The following is a 23,143-nucleotide window of genomic DNA, read 5'->3' on the forward strand; positions in this document are numbered from 1 at the left end:
GGCTTCCATAAAAACTGTTTCAGCACTGACTGAGTAGTGAAGTTAAATATTAAAAGTTGAAAGAGCAGTGGGTACAGTGGCTCACGTTTGTAATCTCAGCACTTCAGGAGACAGAGGCGGGCGGATCGCCTGAGACCAGAGATGAGCCTGGTCAACATGGTGAAACTCCTATCTCTACTAAAAATACAAAAAACTAGTTGAGTGTGGTGGCAGGTACCTGTAATCCCAGCTACTTGGGAGGCTGAGGCAGGGAGAATCGCTTGAACCTGGGAAGCAGAGGTTGCAGTGAGCCGAGATTGTGCCGTCACACTCCAGCCTGAGCAACAGAGTGAGATTCCATCTCAAAAAAAAAAAGCTGAAAAGAGCCAGTGCCCTTACACAAAGGCTTGAATGTAACCAAAGCCACCAAGGGTTCTGCCCAGGCTTTCCTGGGCCTAAAAGCAAAATAACAAAGGAATTCTTAATGGGACCTGTTTAAGATTAAACAAGTTTCACTGGGGGGCTGAGGAAACTCCCCAGGGCTCCACAAACAAGTTTACTGGAGGTCTGAAGGAACTCCTCAAACCTCTGTGAGGGCACAAAACAAAATGTGCCCCCTTAAGGAGACAAGATAAGGATAATCACCCCAGCACTTGAACCCATTTAGAGTAAGGAAATTTACTGAGGCTCCAGAGGTAGATCTTCAAGATTCAGACCATAGTTACAGATTAAAAGAAGTTAATCACTTATGTCTTCTGATGAATGCACACTTACATGTAGACATACAGCTTAGAAGGTATATAGGCTCTGGAAAAACTATAATTTTGAGTTGGTCTGGCAATAATTTCCAGGCCTTCTCCCTGCAACTGGTTACAGAAATAAAAACTCCCAACTCTACCAGTTCATCTGCATCTCGTTATTGGGCCGCAAAAACAAACGGCCTGCCCCTCAGTTTGGTGTGGGAACAAGAGCAGAAAACTGGCACAAAGAAAAAACATTGCAAAGTTCAAAACAACAAATGTTTCATTTCTGTCCTGTTCACCTTGCAAAGCAATGCTAAGAGTCGGGAGTAGGACAAAACCAAAACAAAATGTGCCCCCTTAAGGAATTCCAAGTATGCCCAAAAATTGCAGGGCATCTAATCCCTCTAGATTTCTTACACTCTAGGTATATTATAATTGATTCTCTTACAACTCCATCTAGAACACACTGAGAGGCTGGTTTCCGAGGATCCAGAGAAATTCCTGTCTCTGAAAGAAGCTCCTGAGAACCAGTATTTATTCCGGTTTCACGCTCAATACGAGACTGTAGTGAATGAAGACTTTCATCAGGTGGTAACAGAAAAGAAATTATCTTTGCAGAAGTCATATTTAGGATGTGTACTATCTGTATAAATAAGAAAAAAAGATAAATTTATTGATCATTTGCTACATAAAAGATTCACTGCCAAATACTAAAAGGGGACTATGAGCAAAAGGCATTATTTCTACACTAAACAAGTCTCACTCATTCTCCAAAGTGAGATCTCCTTCCATAATTATAAAATGAAATTCTGAAAACTGAACAATTTCCTTTTCTACAATAAAAGCTCCAACAATAAAATTTCAAAGTTATAAGGATACACAAAATTAGGAAATAAAAATCGCAATTTGAAAGAACAACACTTACTTATTTTGAAAAAACATTAGCATAGACCTAAAAGAAAACATTCCAATTCATAAAATGCCTAACAGAAGACAATCACAGGGGTAAACCACTTTCACATAACATCCCCACTAATTAAACCTTTTAATCTCCATTTTAACAGAGAAAGAAACCAGAATTCTAAGTTAAATAACTTGTTAGGGATTACACAGCTGGTAGAGCTTGGATCTGAACTCTTTTTGTGTCTGACTACTTCATGCTACCTAAAATCATCTGATGAAAGAACTAGGTCTCTCTTCAAACACTAAAAAGCATGGTTATGCATGGTCAGTTGCCTTTTTATAAGGCAACTTAATCCCAGAGCAGCAACCTGCCTAAGGGCCCAAAGTCAGATAAGAACGGTTTTATCACTCTCACCTAACGCCCAGTTAAAAGTAACCTCATACAGGCCAAGTGACTATGAGGCTGAGTCAGGTGGGGCTGTGCCCAGGTAAGCACAGACAGTCACAGAGTTGTACGTCAGTCTTTTGAAAATAACATGACTTTAAATTCTCTTCCTTCCAGTGTCCTTAGAAAAGTCATACAAGGCCAGGCACAGTGGACACCTGTAATCCCAGCACTCTGGGAGGCCAAGGCAGGCATATCACCTGACGTTGGGAGTACAAGACCAGCCTGACAAATATGTATCTACTCAAAATACAAAATGAGGTGGGCGTGATGGCGCATGCCTGTAATCCCAGCTACTCAGGAGGCTGAGGCAGGAGAATTGCTTGAACCAGGGAGTCGGGGGTTGCAGTGAGCTGAGACGGCACCGTAGCACTCCAGCCTAGGAAACTCTGTCTCAAAAAAAAAAAAAAAAATCCTGGCTGGGCCTGGTGGCCCATGCCTGTAATCGCAACACTTTGGGAGGTGGGTGGATCACGAGGTCAGAGGTCAAGATCAGCCTGGCCAATATGGTTAAACCCCATCTCTACTAAAAACACGAATATTAGCAGGGTGTGGTGGCGGCCGCCTATAATCCCAACTACTTGGGAGGCTGAGGCAGAGAACTGCTTAAACCCTGGAGGCAGAGGTTGCAGTGAGCCAAGATTGTGCCACTGCACACTCCAGCCTGGGCTACAGAGCAAGACTGTCTCAAAAAAAAAGAAAAGAAAAGCCATACAAAATTAATGCCTACATTTCTCCAAGCCTTACACTGACTAGTATATACAAACGATTAAAATCCTCTCTGCTGAAAATCCTTACTAAAAAGGGAAAGCATTAATCCAAGGCCACTATTATTTCTTTTTTCCCTTTACAACACAAATCTGAATTGATGTTTTCAAACACACAAAACTATAGACAATAGTATAAGCCCCCTCTGAACCCTGTGAATGCCTCGCCTAGTTTCAACCATCATTTACATAGAGTCCATCTTCTATCTGTCATAGCCCCCTCTCCTGATGTACTATTTTGTCTTTTAAATATTTTATTTTGTGACTTTAATTTTGACATATAAAAATTTTATATATTTGAGGTATACAACTGGCTATTTTGATATACATTGTGAAATTATCACATTTCAGCTAATTAATATATGTGTCACCTCTTCATAGTTGTCATTTTTGTACCTTTTCTTTTGCTGCCATAATGTTTGGACCTTTTGATCATCGTCTCTACATACACCCCCACCTCCCTGCAGCCCCTGGCAACTATGATCCTACTGTCTGCTTCTGTAAGTTTAACTATTAAAGATTCCACATATAAGTGAGATCATGCAGTATCTCTTTTTCTGTCTTGCTTATTTTACTTAGCATGTCCTCCAAGTTCTTCCACATTGTCCTAAATCGCAGAACTTCCTTCTTTTTCTTAAGGTTAAATACTATTCCACTGTGTATATATACCACCTTTTCCCTATCCATTCATCTGTCAAAGGACATTTAGGTTGTTTCCATATCTTGGCTATTGTGAATAATGCTGCAATGAACATGGGAGTGCAAGTATCTCTTCACAATCCTACTTTAAAATCCTTTGGATATACACCCAGAGGTGAGATTGCGGAATCTTACGGTTCTACTTTTTTTTTTTTTTTGAGACAGAGTCTTGCTCTGTCACCCAGGCTGGTGTGCAGTGGTACAATCTCAGCTGCAACCTCCACCTCCTGGGTTCAAGTAATTCTCCTGCCTCAGCCTACCAAGTAGCTGGGGTTACAGATGTGTACCACCATGCCCAGCTCATTTTTGTAATTTTAGTTGAGACAGTTTCCACATGTTGCCCAGGCTGGTCTTGAACTCCTGGCCTCACATGACCTGCCTGCCTCAGCTTCCCAAAGTGCTGCGATTAAAGGTGTGAGCCACCGCACCCAGCCAGTAGTTCTGTTTTTAATTTTGAGGAACCTTTATACTGTTTGCCACAATATCTATAATAATTAACATTCCCACCAACAGTGTACAAAGGATTCCTTTTCTCCCACATCCTCACTAACACTTATCTTTTTTCTTTTTGATAATAGCCATCCTAACAGGTTGGGGTGATATATTAGTGTGGTTTTTATTTGCATTTCCCTGATGCTAAGAGTTGCTGAGCACCTTTTCATATGTTTGTTGGCCACTTGAATTTCTTCTTTTGAGAAGTGTCTATTTTAGGTCCTTTGCACATTTTTAATTGGATTATTTACATTTTTGGTATTGAGTTGCATGAATTCCTTATAAATTTAAGATATTAATTTCTTATTGGATATATAGTGTGCAAATATCTTTTCCCAATCCATGGGTTGCTTTTTCATTTTGTTGATTTGTTTCCTTTACTGTACACTTTTTAGTTTGAAGGACCACTATTATTTCTACTTAGAAATCCTAACACAGATGCCCAAATAAGTGATGCTACAGATACTAAACTGAGGCAGGGCATGGTGGCTCACGCCTATAATCCCAGCACTTTGGGATTACAAGGCAGGTGGATCACTTAAAGTCAGGAGTTCGAGACCAATCTGGCCAACATGGTGAAACCTGCTCTCTACTACAAATATAAAAATTAGCTGGGCTAGATGGCATAACACCTGTAATTCCTGCTACTTGGAAGACTGAAGCAGGAGAATTGCCTGAACCTGGGAGACCAAGGCTGCAGTGAGCCAAGATCACGCCACTGCACTCCAGGCATCAGAGTGAGGCTCCTTCTCAAAAAAGAAAGAGGGGGCTGTGTGCAGTGGCTCACGCCTGTAATCCCAGCACTTTGGGAGGCCAAGGTGGGTGGATCATGAGGTCAAGAGATCAAGACCATCCTGGCCAACATGGTGAAACCCCATCTCTACTAAAAACACAAAAATTAGCCAGGCATGTTGGTGGATGCCTGTAGTTCCAGCTACTCAGGAGGCTGAGGCAGGAGAATCACTTGAACCCGGGAAGCAGAGGTTGCAGTTAGCTGAGATTGTGCCACTGCACTCCAGCCTAGGTGACAAAGTGAGACCCGGTCTTTTAAAAAAAAAATGCCGGACACAGTGGCTCAAGCCTGTAATCCCAGCACTTTGGGAAGCCGAGGCGGGTGGATCAAGAGGTCAGGAGTTCGAGACCAACTTGACCAACATGGTGAAACCTCGTCTCTACTAAAAATACAAAAATTAGCTGGGTGTGGTGGCACACACCTGTAATCCCAGCTACTCAGGAGGCTGAGGCAGGAGAATTGCCTGAACCTGGGAGGTGGAGGTTGTAGTGAGCCAAGATCGTGCCACTGCACTCCAGCCTGGGCGACAGAGTGAGACTTTGTCTCAAAAAAAAAAAAAAAAAGCATCAGGAAAAGATTATTAGAATATATTTATGCTAATTTTCCAAATAAACTTGTTAATTTCAAAGCTGGTCTTACACAGTAGACCCAATTAAGACTAACCTTCAAATTCAAAATGTGATCCATTAATACAAAACATCTTGGCTGCTTCAAAGTAAGGTCAACAGGTCCTCCTCTCTGCTGAGGGTCCCAATTCAACATCAACTGTAGCCAGTTTTCCATGGGTTCTACTATTAAACTAGAAAATGTATAAAATGGGGTGAAAATGAAATCATTATGTTCCAATTTCACTTTACACTGTTAGAAAGGTAATTTTGTAGGTTATCCATTTCCTTTCCAACATCACTTGTCTGTACCATTTCATAACTTACTTTCAAATAATTCATAAAATGACAGGGGACAAACTTTTTCCATTAAAAACTATTCAAAACTCCACATGCAGTTACTCATAACTTCGACAATGAGTCCAAATCCATTCTGCAAAGAACCCATTTACTTCATTATCCTTCTTAGGACCTATGCCAATCAGTTAAATGGCAGTTCTTGTTTCCACTAGACCTGTGCTATTCAATATGATAGCCACTAGTCCCAAGTAGCTATTTACAGTTACTATTTATTAAAACTTCAGCTCTCTAGCCAGACTATCTACCTGTCAAGTACTCAATAGCCTCACGTGGCCAACAAAGATACAGAAGATTTCTACATCATCACAGAAAGTTCTACTGGATAATCCAATTTGATAGAGACTCTATTATTCCTTTACAACTCTGGAGAAACTGAGGCGAACTTCCTTAACTAAAATATACTTACCTACAAAGGCTATTTGGTTGAGGTAAATGGCTACTAAACCGAACTTCTCCTGACATCTCTTCACATGCAAATATACACTTTGGATCCTTCTTCTTAATCTTCTCATGCCTGTAAAAACAAAAGCTATCTCAGTGGACAACCTGATTTTCACAAATACTCTAAGATTTCTTGACATTTAATCATATTCAATTGTACATTTCAAAGGGAATTAAACAATTTAAGAAAAAAAAATCAGATAAATGAAAAAAATTTCCATTCCCATTAAGCATGCCCAAGTTCTCATCCATTTCTTACCAGGTAAATGGCTGCAGATGATGCAAAAAAGGCCTATATCCAGCAATACATTCAAATACCATGGTCCCAAAGCTCCAATAATCAACAGTGGCTGTGTAAGGCTTATTCTCAAAGAGCTCTGGGGCCTTCAAAAGAGAAAATGATTTAAATACCAACACTGTATGGGAAAAGCTACTTTATTTTTGAACTACTATATTCATGATCTTCAGAAATAAGAGAATCCTATACACACTTAAAGTCAAAGAAACAATAAGAGGTCTCACCAGATACTGCAGTGTTCCCACAAAAGATGTACACAGACTTCCTTGATCAACATCTTTGGCATATCCTAGATCAATTATTTTATGTATTATCTGCAAAATAATAAGACTGAATAAGTATTAAGTGGTAGAGAAATTTAAAAATGAAAGACAACAATATCCTTATAAGGCTATAGGAAGGGTGGTGGTGAGGAACTTGGGCTCTGTAATAACACAAATATATTGCAAGCCTGCGTGCCACCACTTACTTAACTAGGCATGTGATCAACCAAGTCATTTAACTTCTCTCAGTAATCTAATTAGATGACTAACAGTCCCTACTTCACAGAATTGTTATTAGGATCCAGTGAAATAACGAAAGTAAAGAACATAACAGTGCTTGGTACATGGTAAAAATTAAATACGGGTGGGCTATTTATTTTTATTTTGCTATATTCAAAATAAGCATGATCCATTAAACTGGAAAGTAAGGGTTAGGGTGACGTCCAAACTTGAAGAAGCATCATACCCACCCTAGAGTGCATTAAATGTAAGTAAATGCTTAGATCTAACTTCAAGAATGTCCTGAAGTCTTTGGATTTAAAAAAAAAAAAAGCAGAGATATCTGGTGCCAAGCATACACGAAAGGTTCCTAAGAGAAGAAGCATCACCAAGGTTCCAACACTTCCAACAGACAAACAACTATCTTCACTAAGTAAAGACACAACATACAACTCAATGCAAGGTTCAGACTCTTGGCTTTTAAGTCTTCTTTGGAATGGAATTTAGATGTTAGGAACAAGAAAACTGCTTAAATTACTAATGAAATGAACATTTTAAGAGTCAATTCACAATTTCTGGTTCTTCTCCAGATGATTCATTTAAACTGGGGGAAAAAAATAAGTTTTAAAAAGATACATACTTTTTTTTCTTTTCTCTTTTTGAGACGATGTTTCACTCTTGTTGCCCAGGCTGGAGTGCAATGGCATGATCTCAGCTCATTGCAACCTCTGCCTCCTGGGTTCAGGCAATTCTCCTGCCTCAGCCCACTGAGTAGCTGGAATTACAGGCATACACCACCACGTCCGGCTAATTTTGTATTTTTTAGCAGGGATGGGGTTTCTCCATGTTGGTCAGGCTGGTCTTGAACTTTCAACCTCAGGTGATCCACCAACCTCGGCCTCCCAAAGTGCCTTCCAAAGTGGGATTACAGGTGTGAGCCACCACGCCTGGCTCTTTTATTTTCTTAAAGTGGACCCAGGATTTGTGTGTATGTGTTTTAGATGTGCTTTGTAAGAATAGAATAGTAAGAGTTAACATATTATGTATTCACTGACTATATCTCTGATAGAAACTATGCTGGAAAAACTGACATGAATGAGACAGATGAAGTCTAGGAGCTGGGTAAGTATGAAAAATGAAAAAAAAAAAAGAAAGCCAAATCAAGAATGAACTGCCATTCACAATTGCTGCAAAAAGAATAAAATACCTAGGAATACAACTTATAAGGAACATAAGGGACCTCTTCAAGGAAACCTACAAACCACTGCTCAACGAAATAAGAGAGGACACAAACAGATGGAGAAACATTCCATGTTCATGGTTAGGAAGAATCAATATCATGAAAATGGCTATACTGCCCAAAGTAATTTACAGATTCAATGCTATCCCCATCAAGCTACCATTGACTTTCTTCACAGAACTGGAAAAAACCACCATGAACTTCATATGGAACCAAAAGAGAGCCCGCATAGCCAAGTCAATTCTAAGCAAAAAGAACACAGTGGGAGGCATCACACTACTGGACTTCAAACTATATTACAAGGCTACAGTAATCAAAACAGCATGGTACTGGTACCAAAATAGAGATATAGACCAATGGAACAGATCAGAGGCATCGGAGGCAACACAGCATATCTACAACCATACAATATTTGATAAACCTGACAAAAACAAGCAATGGGGAAAGGATTCCCTGTTTAACAAATGGTGTTGGGATAACTGGCTAACCATATGCAGAAAGCAGAAACTGGACCCCTTCCTGACACCTTACACTAAAATTAACTCCAGATGGATTAAAGACTTAAATATAAGACCTGGCACCATAAAAACCCTAGAGGAAAATTTAGGCAAAACCATTCAGGACATAGGAGTAGGCAAGGACTTCATGACCAAAACACCAAAAGCGTTGGCAACAAAAGCCAAAATAGACAAATGGGACCTAATCAAATTCCACAGCTTCTGCACGGCAAAAGAAACAGTCACTAGAGTGAATCGGCAACCAACAGAATGGGAAAACATTTTTGCAGTTTACCCATCTGACAAAGGGCTGATATCCAGAATTTACAAAGAACTCAAACAAATTTACAGGAAAAAAACAAACAAGCCCATTCAAAAATGGGCAAAGGATATGAACAGATACTTTTGAAAAGAAGACATACATGAGGCCAACAAACATATGAAAAAATGCTCATCATCACTGGTCATTAGAGAGATGCAAATCAAAACCACATTGAGATACCATCTCACACCAGTTAGAATGGCGATCATTAAAAAATCTGGAGACAACAGATGCTGGAGAGGATGTGAAGGAATAGGAACACTTTTACACTGTTGGGAGTGTAAATTAGTTCAACCATTGTGGAAGACAGTGTGGCGATTCCTCAAGGCCTTAGAAATAGAAATTCCATTTGACCCAGCAATCCCATTACTGGGTATATATCCAAAAAACTATAAATCATTCTACTATAAGGACACATGCACACGAATGTTCATTGCAGCACTGTTTACAATAGCAAAGACCTGGAACCAACCCAAATGCCCATCCACGACAGACTGGACTGGGAAAATGTGGCACATATACACCATGGAATATTATGCAGCAATCAAAAAGGATGAGTTTGTGTTTCCCTGTAGGGACATGGATGAATTAACATCGTTCTCAGCAAACTGACACAAGAACAGAAAATGAAATACCGTATATTCTCACTCATAGGAGGGTGATGAAAAATGAGAACACATGGACACAGGGAAGGGAGTAGTACACACTGGGGTCTACTGGGGGGAATAGGGGAGGGACAGCGTGGGGGAGAAGGGGGAGGGATAGCATGGGGGGAAATGCCAAATGTGGGTGAAGGGGAAGACGGCAGCAAAACACACTGCCATGTGTGTACCTATGCAACTATCTTGCATGATCTGCACATGTACCCCAAAACCTAAAATGCAATAAAAAAAAAAAAGAAAAATGAAAAAAAAAGAAAGGTGCAGTCCCTTCTCTAATGGAACCACTGTTTAGCAGAAAACACAAAAAAAAACTAAACACCAAACTACAGTTCAGTGTGGTGAGGACTGAAATGGAAAAAGAGTGTTATGGGCATACAGCAAAGACACCAAAGCTCAAGGACTAACTGTATCAGAGAGACTATATTCAACAGGCATGAAACACTACTTTAGGGTTCACCTACCTTTCCACCAGCGTCCTGAAGAACTATGTTTTCAGGTTTTAGATCTCGATGTATAATTTTGTTTTCATGCAAATATCGAATCCCAGACCCTAAATAAAGTTTAAAGTATACTTTGAAGTAACAGAAAGCATTGAGTTAAAAGAAAAAATCACCTCACATTTTGTACAAATCTGCTCTGATGCTCAAGTTTATACGGATCATCATATCTACACAACTAATATTACAGTAGCTCAAATTTTCTTCACAGAAGAAAGTAACATTAAACAAACTACAAAGTTATACTATATGCTCATATAACTCATTAGAATGAACATTAAATAGAAATTGAACAAGCAGTTGGAAAAATCCCTGCAACTCTTATAAGCCTCTTTCTCCCTCCTAAATCACCCATTTCAACTGGAGTTTGGCCCTCATGACCTTAGAAAAGAGGCAAAACAAAATATATGGGGAAACAAATTCTTGGTTTTTGAGGTTCCTCCAAAAGGTTAGATACTGGTTATTTTAGGAATTTTTCAGGAGTCATTCTGATTAAGCAGAGATTTTTCACCCTAAAGAGCTGACTTGAGAACCCATCCCTCAAGAAGAAGCAATTTCAGTATAAACAAAATTACTATGTCAGTTGGGTAGGGGGGGAGTGAAATTGAATAAGGTCATTTCACATGATTTTTTCGTCAGTTATTGGAACACCTACTGGACCAAAAAAAAAAAAAAAAAAGAACTCCTAGCCAAAAATAAACAATATCCTAGTTTGAATTTAGCATCAACAGTAATAGATTTTTATAACTTCTTATAGATGTTAAAATTCTATAGACTCTGTACAGTATTATCAATTCTCCTGAATTCCCAAAGAGATACAGAATCTTTTACGGACCAAAGGGCATTAAATTACAATGGTATTTTAATACTGATTACATACCTATATCACTTAGTAAAGAAAGTATCTGGCTTTCTTTAAGTCCACAACAATTTTCTGGTTTGTTGAGCAGCTAAGAAAAGAAAGAAAATGTGTTCTGCAAATTGCTGCGCTGCAATAGTGGCCACACATTAATTACTATAAGAGAATATTCAAATGAGAAAATGTCATGATAAAATACAAGGGAATAAAATTACCAAATCCATACTGAAGGCATATAAATTTCATAAGGCTTATAAAAGTAAAAAGAGGCTAAAAGCATTTGAAACTGGAAAAGACTGACAAATCTCATGAATGCATATAAACACAGATACATATAAAAAGTCACACAGGCACATTTAAAATTAGGTAGAAAAGAAAGATCGCAATATAGAAAACAACTTTTTAGAAGCACCTTAATCACCGAAATTTTTATCTAACACTATTGCTATAGACCCATCATACAAACAGCAGCAACAAAAATGCATTTCCTTTTCTTTTTTTTTTTTTTGAGATGGAGTTTGGCTCTTGTTACCCAGGCTGGAATGCAATGGCGCGATCGCGGCTCACCACAACCTCCGCCTCCTGGGTTCAGGCAATTCTGCCTCAGCCTCCTGAGTAGCTGGGATTACAGGCACACGCCACCATGCCCAGCTAATTTTTTGTATTTTTAGTAGAGACAGGGTTTTACCATGTTGACCAGGATGGTCTTGATCTCTTGACCTCGTGATCCACCCGCCCTGGCCTCCCAAAGTGCTGGGATTACAGGCTCGAGCCACTGCACCCGGCCAAAAATGCATTTTCTAAATTAGGAGTCAACAAACATTTTCTGTAAGGAACCAGATGGGTAAATACTTTAGGTTTTGCAAGTTACATAGTCTCTGTTAAAACTACTCAATTCTGCAGCCATAAGAAAGCAGCCATAGACAAAGTGTAAAGAAATGAATGTGGCTATGTTCTAATAAAACTTCACTTATAAAACAGGAAGCAGACCATAGTTTTTCCAATTCTTATTCTAGTTTATAATATGATTCAAACATTGCTAAAGTTTGTGATTTATCATCTCTCATCTCAAAACATCCACACTACCTTTCGGAGATCTCCTCCAGAACAGTATTCCATTGCTAGAAGAGGCACATCATGAATCAAAACATTCAATTCTTCAGGAACATCACAGGCCTTTACAACATTGGCATGGTTCAACCTAATAAAAGAGAAACATTACAAGAAAAAAAAAGGGACTGGATTTGAAATGCTACTTAATTGTGGGGGGATAGAAAATCAGTATTATTTATAATATTCTAATTTCTGATTTGTATAATTAAAAATTAATTTTTAAAAGAAAATATACATTAAAATACCATCACTATTATACTTCTATGTGCCAAGCAGTAAGCACTTTACATATATTAACTCTATTACTTGTCACAATAATCCTGTTATAGGTAGATTTATTAATACTTCACCAAACTGGAGAAAATTAAAGCACAAATTGGCTATGTAAAAAGATCACACAGTGAGTAGGTAGTCAAGTAAGAATTCAAATCTGGCAGTCTAGGCTGAGTGCAGTGGCTAACACCCGTAATCCCAACAATTTGGGAGGCAGAGGTGGGAGGATTGTTTGAGGCCAAGAGTTCAGATCAGCCTGGGTAACACAGTGAGACATAACCTCTCCAAAAAATTAAAACTTAGCCAGGTGTGGTGGTGCATGCCTATAGTCCCAGCTACTCCAGAGGCTGAGGTGGGAGGACTGCTTGAGCCCAGTTCAAGTCAGGCCTGGGTAACATAGCAAGACCACATCTCTTCAAACAAACACACAAACAAACAAGCAGAATTTCCATGTAAATGTAGGGCCTGAGAATTTATATTGGTAAGCTTCCCTGGTGATTCTGTAACATAGCCAAGTTTGAGAATCAAAGTTTAAGCACACATATTGGAGTCAGAAAGCATTTATTTCAAATCCACACTTTACCAACCACCAGCTGAGTGACTCTATACACCTCATTTACAAAATAATACTTACATATAAGACTCCTGTGATAATTGGAAGAATGATCTGAAAATTACTTAGCACACTATCTGTGTAAGTTTTAAAATGTCTACTTCTCCCTTTAAGAGCTTAACACTCCTCCCCTTGAATGTAGGCTGTACTTAGTAACTCACTGTAACAAACAATGTGGTAGAAAAGGATGGAGTCTCACTTCTGAGGGAAGATCATAAAAGACATGTCAGTTTTCATCTTGCTCACTCTCTCAGATCACTCACTCTTTCTGGGGAAAGCTAGCTTCCATGTCATGAAGAGATATTCAAGCTTCCCCATGAAGAGGCCCACATGGTGAAGAACTGATGTTTCTGGCCAACAGTCATATAAGTGAGCACAGAAGCAGATACTCCAGCCCCAGTCAAGCCTTTGGATTACTGCAGCTCCAACAATATCTTGAGATGTCTCAGGAGAGACTCTAAGGTAAAGTCACCCAGCTAAGTCACTCCCAAATTCCTAAGTCACAGAAACTAAAAGATACTAAATGTTTGCTATTTTAAGCCACCAAATGTTAGGGTAATTTTTTTTTTTTATGAGATGGAGTCTCACTCCGTTGCCCAGGCTGGAGTGCAGTGGCATGATCTTGGCTCACCATAACCTTTGCCTCCCGGGTTCAAGCAATTCTTCTGCCTCAGCCTCCTGAGTAGCTGGGATTAGAGGTGCCCACCACCACACCTGGCTAATTTTTGTATTTTTAGTAGAGACAAGGTCTCACCATGTTGGCCAGGCTGGTCTCGAGCTCCTGACCTCAGGTGATCCACCTGCCTCAGTCTCTCAAAGTACTGGGATTATAGGCATGAGCCACCACGCCCAGCCTTTTTTTTTTTTTTTTTTAAGACAAAGTTTCGCTCTTGTTGCCCAAGTTGGAATGCAATGGTGCGATCTCAGCTCGCTGCAACCTCTGCCTCCCGGGTTCAAGCAATTCTCCTGTCTTAGCCTCCTGAGTAGCTGGGATTACTGGTGTGCACCACCATGCCCAGCTAATTTTTTGTATTTTTAGTAGAAACAGGGTTTCACCATGTTAGCCAGGCTGACCTCAGGTGATGCGCTCGCCTCAGCCTCCCAAAGTGCTGGGATTACAGGCGTGAGCCACTACACCCAGCCATGTTGGGATAATTTTTTACAAAGCAATAGATACATTAACAAAAATAGGTAAAAAAGAAAGTAGACTAGTGATTATTGTTTAGTTAGAAAGTGTAATAGATGAGCATTGCCCAAGATCCAGAAGAAACAGATTCTGCCTTTAGAGAACTGAGTCTCATAAATACCTAGCTGCCTTCTTTTTTCTTTCAGACAGTCTTACTCTGTCATCCAGGCTGGAGTGCAGTGACACAATCTCAGCTCACTGCAACTTTCATCTCCAGACTCACGTAATTCTCCTGCCTCAACCTCCTGAGTAGCTGGGATTACAGGCACCCACCACCATGCCCAGCTAATTTTTGTATTTTTAGTAGAGACAGGGTTTTGCCATGTTGGCCAAGCTGGTCTTGAACTCCTGACCTCAGATGATCCACCTGGCTTAGCCTCTCAAAGTGCTGGGATTACAGGTGTGAGTCCCCATGCCCAGCCCTAGCTGACTTTTGTTAACCGAAATGAAATACTTTTTAATTTTGATTGTGGTGAAATACACATAGCATACAACTTACCACCTTAACTGTGCTATAGCTGGTCTAGAGTTAGAGCCTGAATAACACCATTTTATACAAAACAAAGCTGTTTTTCAGAAATAAGTTGTAACGGCTGCCCCATTCTCCTCACAATAACTGCTGGCCTTGGCTTCTGTAAATAAAATTGCTACCTTGCTCTGCAAAATGCCCACTATTGTAAAGCTGCTTACCTTTCTTATCAGTAACTGCCTGAATTTCTGGCCTTTGCTTACCAGTAATGACCAGAATAAGCAGCCCATGCTAATTCCATCCTGGCCCCTGCGACATGTAATAAGGAACTAAGATCTGTGGATTCCACCACTGCCCAGGCAATGTGTAAACTAACGCTTATCTTGACTTCTGTAAACCACTTAGATAACAATCAAAGTGACAACAAGTCCCCTAGCCCTTGGAATGTCCGGAGACCTGCACCCTCCTCTCTGCCCGGGAGGTGATTTACGGAATCCCCTGGCCCTCAGAATGTCTGAATCCCTTCACCCCCACCCCCGCCCCACACCATCACCCCAGAGGTGGTTTACGGGCATAAAAGCATCTTGTCACCCTCCTTTCGGGGCATGGGTTGGAGAGACGTGAGTCCTCCGTGGTCATTGGCAATAAAGACCCTGCAATTTGGCATACTTTGTCTTGGTGCTAATTCTATACTCGATCCAAATACTTCATAACCATTTTTAAGTGTACAGTTTAGTGGCATCAAATATTTTCCTTTTTTTTTTTTAAGACAAGGTCTTGCTCTGTCACCCAGGCTGGAGTACAGTGGTGAGATCTCAGCTCACTGTAGCCTCGACCTCCTGGGCTCAAGCAATCCTCCCTCCTCAGCCTCCTGAGGAGCTGGGACTACAGGCATGCATCACCACATCTGGCTAATTTTTATATTTTTTGTAGAGATGCGGTTTTGCCATGTTGCCGAACTCCTGAGCTAAAGCAATCCACCCATTTTGGCCTCCCAAAATGACAGAATTACAGTGTGAGCCAACCTGCCCAGCCTGGCATCAAATAATTTCATTGTTTTGCTACTATCACTATACTGCACAAAACTGTTGAATTCTGCAAGGATGAAACTCCATAGAGAATAATTTAAAATTATTCTCTATTTGCTGGTCCCTTTACCCTCTGGCAAACACCATTCTGCTTTCTTTCCTGTGAGTTTGACTGCTCTAGGTACCACATATAAGTGGAATAACACAGTATTTGTCTTTTTGGGACTGACTTATTTCATTTGGCATAACGTCCACAAGATTCATCCATGCTGTGGCATGTGTCAGAATTTCCTTCCTTTTTAAGGCTGCATTATATTACATTGCATGAATATACCACATTATGTTTATACATTTCTCTGTTGGTAGACACTGGGTTGCTTTTACCTTTTGGCTATTGTGAATAACAATGCTATGAATATCAGTGTACAAATTAGTCTTTAAGTCCCTGCTTTAAATTCATTTGTGTATATACCCAGAAATGGAACTGCTGGATCATATGGCAATTCTATTTTTAAGTTTTTAGGAATCACATACTGTTTTCCATAACAGCTGCACAAATTTACATTCCCACCAATAGTGTATAAGTGTCCTAGCTGATTTTCGTAACTAAAACTTCTTAATCCTAATGTGATGTTATTATTTGAAATAGAATAGATATATTTAAAGAGAGGAAAAAAAATATGTTCCCAAAAAGATCCTGAGAAGAGTGGATTCCTGGCCTCTTTCCCCTTGATGACATCTGGTTAGGCTGTAGAACCAGGGAAATATAAGTCAAGAAGCACACTTACTTCTTCATAATCTGGATTTCGTGGCACCACCGTTCTCTGTTTTTGGTACTTAGCTCTAGGCGACAAGACTTAATTGCTATTTTGAGATCAAGTTCCTGCCAAAATAGAAAATCAACAACAACAAAAAAATTAGGTTCTTGTGCAGATTTATTTGCTACCAAAGAAATAACCTAAGAAAACAAAACTCTCTTTAGCTTTACTAATTTAACATATTTATCCACAGCTCTCTTGAAACAACACTTCTTAAAAAGATGAACTGTGAGACTATTACACTAATGCTTTAAAACTGACCTTCAAACACACAACAGCACACAGGGAAAAGTGACTGAAACTGATTTTATAACAGGTCTCTTTAGAACACTCATACAGAATTAGAAAAAAAAAAAAATTCTGTTTCCCCAGCAAACCCCTTTCAGAGCTTAGTCAAAACAACTAATGTAGGCCCCAGTTTCCAGCATAACTAGAATGAGGAAGGTAATTCAGGGCTTCCTGGACTCGAAACAGCAAGAGAAAGTTTTAATATAACCAAGCCTAAAACAAAAAACTCCAATCCTAATGTTTGCATTTCAAATGACATGAAGGCAAAAAAAAAATCCTACCAATGAGTGTACTTCTGTTTCCATATCCACATAATGAACTTAACATCTCCTGCCTGTGACCAGTAATTTAGCCAAATCTGACTGAAATTAAACTAATTTTGATACATATTACAGGAAATAGCCAGACCCCATCATATTCTGTCAACACTAATAATGCAGCCCAGAAACAGCAGTCAGGGCTAAATAGGCTGCACAATATTTCTGATACCAGGAGGAGAGTTCAAAAGAATTTCCAACACATGTAGTCTCTGACACAAACCTGAGTTGTAATAAAGGCTGTGTATGAATAAAGAAGAAGAGCTCAGGGGCCAGGACAGAAAAAATATATTATAGGTGGGGAAGCAAGACATAGCTTGGATAGGGCAGTGTGAACTGGGGGGTGAAAGGAAAAAAGAGGCTAGAGATAAGATGATACTTGCATAGAGAAGGAAACTAGGGCAGACTACAAGCTAGCCTACCTGCAATTCTCACTCTCTTCAATCTTCCTTTTGTCATGAGCAGGTACCCAGCTATATCTATGTCCCATGCAAGCCTTTACCACCATGCAGATGAGAATCAAGCACAACCATGAACATTAAGCCCTAAATTCTCAGGCTAATAGAGTAGTAAGTTATCTATTTCAAAAATCCCACTGTGTAAGATCCTTCAACTCCTTAATTTATATTTCATCCAATCTGTGAAATTCTACCTTTTCACAAAGAATGTTCTATGGGAAGTTTATACTTGTCCAACAACAACAAAAAAGTTCAGAGTTAAAAAAGTTGGAGATGGATAGTGGTGACAGCTGTACAACAATGTGAATGTACTTAATGTTGCTAAACTGTACACTTAAAAATAAAGTGATAAGTGTTGTGTTATGTATACTTTACCACAATAAAACAAAAAGTGATGAATTCATCCATCCCCAGCCAGGGATGAAGAAAAGCAGTCACAAAAGCATACCAGCATGCATCCTTTTTCCTTATAACCAGGCTGATAGGCAGGCTTAGGTAACACAGGAAACATGCTACTGGAAGCCCTTAGCTCCCACTTTTTTTTTGAGTGTGTTATGTCCCCTCTGAATTTACTACTTATCCTGCTACCACAGGACCTAATGCCTTAGTCCTTCACCTTCCATTCTCTTTCTCCAAGATTTCCTCCTACGCCCTATCTAGAAACCTGCTTTGCAAAACTTCCTCAGTTCTACCAGTTTCCGTTGTCATTCCAATTGCCCTAAACATGGATATTTTCCCAAGGTAGACTCCCATCTCCCCTTTCTCCTACCCCAAATTATGGACTTCCTCCCTACACCCATATTCCTTTTGATAGCAAATTGTTACTTTTCTTCTTGAATTCATTTCTCTATTCACAAGCCAAGTTCGGGCACTTTAGTCAAATCTTAACTGTTCATCTTGTTCTACATCCATATGTTGTGTTGTTCTATTCATATTTACCCTTTACAAAATCATTTTCCTAGAACAACACTTTTTATCTTGATATTTCCTTAAGGCCAATTAATAATGAGGATTACGATTATAGCAGCAATAACAAAGGAGCAGCAGGTGCTAACAGTTGAGGGCTTTAATGGGTAAGGTACTGTATTTAGCTTTACATATATTATTATTTTATTTAACTGTCAGATCCACGATGCATGTAATTATTATACTATATCTATTTTACAGGTAACAAAACAAAGCCTATTTACATAAATTACTAGTCCAAGGTTTGTTCACCTAAAATGTCCTTTAGGAAAGCATGAACCCCTCAAATGACTGCATAAGGTTGTGTGGATGTGCATCTGTGCATTTTTCTGGGGAAAAGGTTCACAGCTTTTATTGGTATATCAAAAAAGACACGTCCCAGGCTTGGCGGGGCGGCTCATGCCTGTAATCCCTGCACTTTGGAAGGCTGAGACAGGTGGATCACCTGAGGTCAGGAGTTTGAGACCAGCCTGGCCAACATGGTGAAACCACGTCTCTACTAAAAATACAAAAATTAGCTGGGCATGGCGGCTGGCGCCTGTAATCCCAGCTACTCCGGAGACTGAGTCAGGAGAACAGCTTGAACCCGGGAGGAGGAGGTTGCAGTGAGCCGAGATCACAGCACTGTACTCCAGCCTGGGCGACAGAGTGAGACTCCGTCTCAAAAACAAACAAACAAACAAACAAACAAAACATGACCCAAATATGATTTTTAACTGCTGCTACAATGGTTAAACATTCTCTATTAAATCAAAGTAAAATTCTTGAGTCTGATGTTAACCCCGACTAGACTGCTCCCCATCTCCAATCTATTAATATTCCCTTCACTTTGAAGCCATGATCCGCACCAACTTACCCTCATACTGTTCCCGATGTGGAATACATCCCCAATTCCAAAGCCCATCCATGCATCCAAAGGCTTAACACTGGACTCACCGTGAAACCTTCCTTGTCTACTCCAGTCCCCACTGATATCACACGGCCTCCAGGCGCGCGCGCGCACACACACACACACGGACACACACATACGGACGCACACATTCCAACAGGCAGTCTTCTCACACATTCGTGCTCACACACACTGTGAATCTGCCTGACACTTTACATTCACAAAGAGATATACACACGCAATGTCACACTCACTAAACACCTGGTCACAGCCTGACACTCATACCCAAGTTCCCCGCAACAGCTCTATCTTTGCCCCAGGACCTCAGATACAACCTTGGACTCACAAGCATGTATTTTTCTCTCTCATACACACACACAAGCCCACTGGCCCATAAATACTGCCCAAGGTCCACCAATCATCTATCCCATACTGTCAGCCCTGTGGTTCCACCTCTCGCGCCCCGCCTCACCCGATGCTGGTACAGACAGACGTTCCCGAAGCCGCCGGTGCCCAGCCGCTCCCGCATCTCCCAGGGCCCGCCCGCGCCCGGCCGCAGCCCCGGGGGCCGCTCCATGGGGCGGGAGGGAAAGCGGCCTCAGATTTCGCCGTTGTTCCAAGACCGGTTCCGGGCCGCCGAGGCTCGCGCGTCTTTCTTCTCGCGATAGTAAATGCGTCACTTCCGGTAACTGCTGCGAGAATGCCCCCGCCCTAAGTTCTCCCAGGGCGCTACGGGACCCCTGCCGACGAAGGGGTGGGGAAATAACAGGGACCTGGTCTGCTCTTGGAGTTCCCTAGATATTTTCCGGGAGGGCTGAATGGAACCGCAATGTTTTTCTAGTCTTAGAAAACATAAGGTCTCTCCAAACCCCACATTCCCATCGTTTTTCTTTTAATTAGGACGGGGTCTCGCTCTGTTGCTCAATCTGGAGTGCAGTGGCGTGATCACGGCTCACTACAGCCTCGACGTCCCGGAATTTCCCACCTCAGCCTCCCGAGTAGTTGGGATTGCAGGCGCGCACCACCTCGCTTGCTAATTTTTCATCATTGTTTTTTTGTAGTCTTGCTACATTGCCCAGACTGGTCTCGAACTCTTGGCCTCAAGTAGTCCTCTCATCTCGGCATCCCAAAGTGTTGGGATTACAGACTTGAGCCACCGCGCCCGGTAATTAGTCTTTGGAAAACTTCACATTGTCTCCACTCCTGTCTACCCTTCACCTTTCTTCAGATCCCTGCCATCTATCCTCCAACTCCACCATCTGCTGATCCCGCATGCCAAAGACCACCAATGAGTGATTTAAAGCCTGCGGAATCGGAAAAATACTGCACTTATAACAGGCCCACTAATAAATCAGCTTTCTTGTTCAGTGACTTCCCAATACACCTGCCCCAGGATATCCCTGTCATCCCAAATTACTCAAGGATGTGACTCTATTCCGGAATAAATGTTTCTCTGGATTTGGGGAGCTTTTTCCCTAGATGCTTCATGGAGCTCGCTGTCTGACAGTCCAGTTATGGGTTGGCCAACACAGTAATTCATTGTGATAAGTGTTTCTGATGGGTGCTGCAGGGCTGCAGAGGCAGGCTTGCCTTGCTGTTGGTGCAGCAAGTGCTTCTGGGTGGCAGATTGCCATAGCAGAGGGGAATCAGCTCCTGGTCTTCTATTTGAGAGGGCCATACCTTCACAGTACCTGGGAGATTTCAATACTCCAAGTAAAGTAATCATCATGGAATCAAATTCTTGAGAAATGTGATGCTGCAACCAGAATGCTGAGCACTGCATGATACAGACCACGTCGATGTTGTAGGTCATTAGTAACGTGGTATGGGAGGTTCTGGTTTCTGTAAGTGCATGGTTTCCATGGACTTAGGAGATGATGGTGCCTCTGAGGATATGTCATTTAGAGCTGGGCAGACTGCATAGAGAATTGTGGTACAGATTGTTATAACAGTATGAAGCCCTCTTGTTTGCCTATGTACAGCATAGCCAGTGCTAGTGTGCTCAATTTCCACAGGTGGGGCTGTAATCTCATAATTCCCACTCACAAGGGGTAAGAAGGGATGCTGAGGACCCAGGGATACTGATGATTGGGCTGACCTCAAAGTGGCCATCTTTGTGGAAACTAGGTTGGTTCCCTTAGGTAACTCTTTAAATGCTCCCATTCTCGGGGCCATAACTTGAGGTTTTTTTTTTTTTTTTTTTTTTTTTTAAACAGAGTTTTGCTCTAGTCACCCAGGCCAGAGTGCAATGGCACGATCTCGGCTCACTGCAACCTCCACATTCCAGGTTCAATTAATTCTCCTGCGTCACCTTCCTGAGTAGCGGGGATTACAAGCACCCACCACCATGCCCCGCTAATTTTTATATTTTCAGTACAGACGGGTTTCACCACGTTGGCTAGGCTGGTCTCAAACTCCTGATCTCAGGTGATCTGCCCGTCTCAGCCTCTGCTGGGATTACAGGTGTGACCCATCACACCTGGCCTTCAAGTTTTCAAAAAAGCCTAAGCTTGTGGACCCCAGGCTCCACAATCTTCAATATTCTGAGTCTCAAGTTTTTTTTTTTTCATGTGTAAAATTGAGGTAATACCTACCTCATGGAGATTTTGTGAAGATTAAGTTAAACAGTATCTGGACCATAAGTGCCAATATAAAGGTAAAAACATTTTTTTGGCTTCTAATATACAGCATTATCTTTGCTCCTTCTCCATGTAAATGTCAGATCACCATTTTTTTTTTTTGAGACAGAGTCTCACTCTGTCACCCAGGCTGGAGTGCAGTGACATGACCTCGGCTCACTGCCACCTCCGCCTCCCAGGTTTAAGCGATTCTTCTGCGTCAGCCTCCTGGGTGGCTGGGACTAAAGGCACACACCACCATACCTGGCTAATTTTTGTATTTTTAGTAGAGACAGGGTTTCACCATATTGGCCAGGCTGGTCTTAAACTCCTGACCTCATGATCCGCCTGCCTCAGCCTCCCAGTGCTGGGATTACAGGCATGAGCCACCACACCCAAACAGATCAATATTTTCAAGCACTCCTTAAATATTGATATTTCTCAAGTAATCGTCTTCAGCTCAGGACTGTATTTACCCTATCTTACGTTCATCTATTGTCATAATTTCACCTATGGCCTATACCCTGATGATCCCCAAAGCCCTGTAACTAACCCAGGTCCCGATGAGTTTAGAATTGCCCAACAGCACAACAGACACACATTAGATCTATCAAGCACCTAAAATAACATATCCAAAGCAGAGTTTCTTTTTTTCCTTAAATCTGTCCTTTATCTTCCCCATTAAACTGTAATCTCTGGGACAACAGGGACCACACTGGGACATGGCTATGGTCCTGGAGCATAAAAGAATGCCTGGCACATAGAAGTTAAACATCTGAAGGACTAAATGGGCTCTTTTTTTTTTTCTGAGACAGAGTTTCGCACTTGTTACCCAGGCTGGAGTGCAATGGCGCGATCTCGGCTCACCATAGCCTCCGCCTCCTGGGTTCCGACAATTCTCCTGCCTCAGCCTCCTGAGTAGCTGGGATTACAGGCACACGCCACCATGCCCAGCTAACTTTTTGTATTTTTAGTAGAGACAGGGTTTCACCATGTTGACCAGGATGGTCTTGATCTCTTGAC

The 23,143-nt window shown here is 41.1% G+C and overlaps 2 long non-coding RNA genes across 6 annotated transcripts in view; one reads left to right on the forward strand and one right to left on the reverse strand.

Annotated features, from left to right (window-relative positions):
- The window catches only part of LOC144578725 (uncharacterized), a 28,941-nt gene extending 20,715 nt beyond the window's left edge, over window positions 1–8,226 (forward strand). Inside the window, exon 2 of the long non-coding RNA XR_013525065.1 lies at window positions 8,077–8,226. This is a non-coding gene — a long non-coding RNA (uncharacterized LOC144578725). The remainder of the gene's footprint in view (window positions 1–8,076) is intronic.
- LOC103796785 (component of inhibitor of nuclear factor kappa B kinase complex) overlaps window positions 1–20,143 on the reverse strand; it is a 39,005-nt gene extending 18,862 nt beyond the window's left edge. For all 5 annotated transcript variants that reach the window (XR_013525064.1, XR_004732108.3, XR_004732109.3 and 2 more), the window contains exons 1-10: window positions 19,975–20,143; window positions 16,555–16,649; window positions 12,171–12,285; window positions 11,106–11,175; window positions 10,190–10,278; window positions 6,750–6,839; window positions 6,487–6,611; window positions 6,193–6,300; window positions 5,485–5,620; window positions 1,171–1,365 (exon numbers count right to left, since the gene is read on the reverse strand). This is a non-coding gene — a long non-coding RNA (component of inhibitor of nuclear factor kappa B kinase complex). The remainder of the gene's footprint in view (window positions 1–1,170; window positions 1,366–5,484; window positions 5,621–6,192; window positions 6,301–6,486; window positions 6,612–6,749; window positions 6,840–10,189; window positions 10,279–11,105; window positions 11,176–12,170; window positions 12,286–16,554; window positions 16,650–19,974) is intronic.
- Between the last annotated feature and the right edge of the window lie 3,000 nt (window positions 20,144–23,143).

This window comes from Callithrix jacchus, chromosome 12 (assembly GCF_049354715.1).
Source record: "Callithrix jacchus isolate 240 chromosome 12, calJac240_pri, whole genome shotgun sequence".
NCBI classification, from domain to species: domain Eukaryota; kingdom Metazoa; phylum Chordata; class Mammalia; order Primates; family Cebidae; genus Callithrix; species Callithrix jacchus.